This window comes from Colobus angolensis, unplaced genomic scaffold (assembly GCF_000951035.1).
Source record: "Colobus angolensis palliatus isolate OR3802 unplaced genomic scaffold, Cang.pa_1.0 Scaffold86, whole genome shotgun sequence".
Taxonomy (NCBI): Eukaryota; Metazoa; Chordata; class Mammalia; order Primates; family Cercopithecidae; genus Colobus; species Colobus angolensis.
Genome location: NW_012122487.1, coordinates 8,029,261 through 8,032,138, shown reverse-complemented (window position 1 = coordinate 8,032,138; position 2,878 = coordinate 8,029,261).

Sequence of the window (2,878 nt, the reverse complement as noted above, 5' to 3'; positions counted from 1 at the left end):
CGAGCCATATGACAGGCGGTGTTTCCACCCCCTGCCATATGGGGCATAAAATCACCACCCTCTCCCCCTCTGGATATTATGAGCTATATGCCGGGGGGCTGTCCAACCCCCGCCATATGGTGTGTAATTCATGCCCCTCTCCCCTCCTGCATAAGGGGGGTGGTTATACAGTGCATTTACAGTATTGGGAGTAATATCATATCCCCCTTTTGAAATTATGAACAATGACAGGAAGGTGTACAGCACCTGCGATATTGGGAGTAATATTATCCTCTCACTTCCCCGGATCTTAAAGAAAATCACAAAAGAGGTGTACACCCTCTGCGATATTGGCAGTAATATCATCCTTTCCTCCCCTGGATATTAGGACCAATATCACAGAGGGGTGTACACCTCTTTCTATATTAGTATTAATATTCCCACACCCCCCAATATTAGAAAAAATATCACTGGGTGTGTACACCTTCTGCAATGCTGGGAGTAATATTATCCTCTTCCCACCCTCGGATATTATTAACAATATCAAAGGGGGTGTACACCCTTGCGATATTGGGAGTAATATCATCCCCTCTCCACCTGGATATTACAAACAATATCACAAAGAGAAGTGTACAGCCCCTGTGATATTGCGAGTACTATTGTCATCTCCCATTTTAAATATAAGAAACAGTATCACAAGAAGGATATACACCCCCTGCCATCTTGGGAGTAATATCATCCTCTCCTTTCATAAATTCTAGGAACAATGTCACAGGGGAGGTGTACCTCCACTGTTATATTGGGAGTAATATCATGCTTTCCTCCCTGAACACTAAAAACAATACAATGGTGGGGATGTACACTTGCCATACTGGGAGTAACAACATCCTTTTCTCTTACTGGATATTAGAAACAATATAACAGAAGGTGTGTACACCCTCTGCAATATTGGGAGTAATATCATCCTGTACCCCCCTGGATATTAGAGACAATGTCACAGGAAAAATGTACATTTACTGTGATATTGCGAGTAATGTCATCCTCCTTCCACTGGATATTGGAACAATATCACTGGGAGGGTGTACACCCCATGCGATATTAGAAGAATATCATCCTCTTACCTCATGGTTATTAGAGACAATATCACGATGGGGGGTGTACACTTTCTTTGATATTAAGAGTAATTTCATTTTCTTCACTCCTGGATATTACAAACAATATGACAGGGAGTTGTACAACCCCTGTGATACTGAAAGAAATGTCATCCTCTCTCTCTTTGAATATTAGGAAAAACATCACGAGGGTGATGTACACGTTCTGCGATATTGGAAGTAATATCACCCTCTCACTCCTTGAATATTAAGAACAATATCATAAAGGGGGTGTACACCACCTGCGATTTTCAGAGTCATTTAATCCTCTCCCCCTTTGAATATTAGAAAAAATATTATAGAGGGGGTGCACACCCCCGAGATATTGGGCGTAATATCATCCTCTTCCCCCCTGGATATTAAGAACAATATCACAAGGGCGTGTACACCCTGTGATATTGAGAGTAATATCATCCTCTCCCCACCTGGATATTAGGAAGAATATCACACGGGGGGTGTACACCCCCTGCGATACTGGGAATGACATTGTCATCTCTCTCCCTAAATATTAGGAACAATATTACAAGGAGGGTATAAACCCCCTTGTAATGTCATCCTCTAGCTTTCTGGATATTAGAAACAACATCTCAAAAGGGGTGTATACATCCCTCGATATTAGGAGTAATACCATCCTCTCCCTCCCTGGATATTAAAAACAATATTATGAGGTGGGGGTGGTATAAATCCCCTGTGATATTAGGAAAAATATCATCCTCTCCCCCCCGGATATTAGGAACTATATCACAGGGGAAGTTTACAACCCATGCGATTTTCGGAGTAATATCATGCTCTCTCTTTTGGATATTGGGAACAACATCACAAGGGGGTGTATACCCCCTGCGATATTAATAGTAATATTCTCTCTCCCCCAGATATTAGGAACAATATCACAAGTGGGGTGTACACCCCCTGCCATATTAGTAGTAATATCTTCCTCTCCCTTCCTGGATATCAGAAACGAAATCACAGGGGGGTGTACACCTGCTGCAATATTGGGTATAATAAATTCCCCACCTCCCGTATATTAGAAACAATACCACAGCGGGGGTGTACACCCCATGCGATACTGGGAGTAATATCATTCTCTCCCCCATTGGATGTTAGAAACAATATCACAGGTGCAGTGTACAGCCCGTGCGATATTTGGATAAATATTATCATTTTCCCCCATGAATATACGAAATAACATCACAAAAGGGGTGCACACATTCTGTGATATTTGTAGTAATATCATCCTTTCCCTCCCTGGATATTAGAAACATCACAGAAAAGGTGTACACCCCCTGCGACACTGAAAGCAGTATCATCCTCTCCGCCCATGGAAATTAGGAATATTATCACAGGGAGGCGTACACCCTCAGCGATATTGGGAGAAATGTCACTCTTTCCCAATTGGGATATTACAAACAAAATCATGGGGGGTGGGGTGTACACCTTCTGCTATTTGGGGAGTAATATTATCCTTTTCCACCCTGGATATTTAGAACAATATCACAGAGAGGGGGTACACCCGCTGTGATATTGGGAGTAATATCATCCTCTCCTCTCCCTGAATATTAGGTACAATATCACAGGGTTGTTTACCCCTTCTGCTATATTCAAGGTAATATCATCTTATTCCCCCATGGATATTAGAAACAATATCACTGTGAGGATGTACACCCCATGCAATTTTGTAAGGAATAGCATCCTCTACCCTCATGGTTATTAGAAACAATATCACATCGGGGGTGCACACGTTCTCTAAT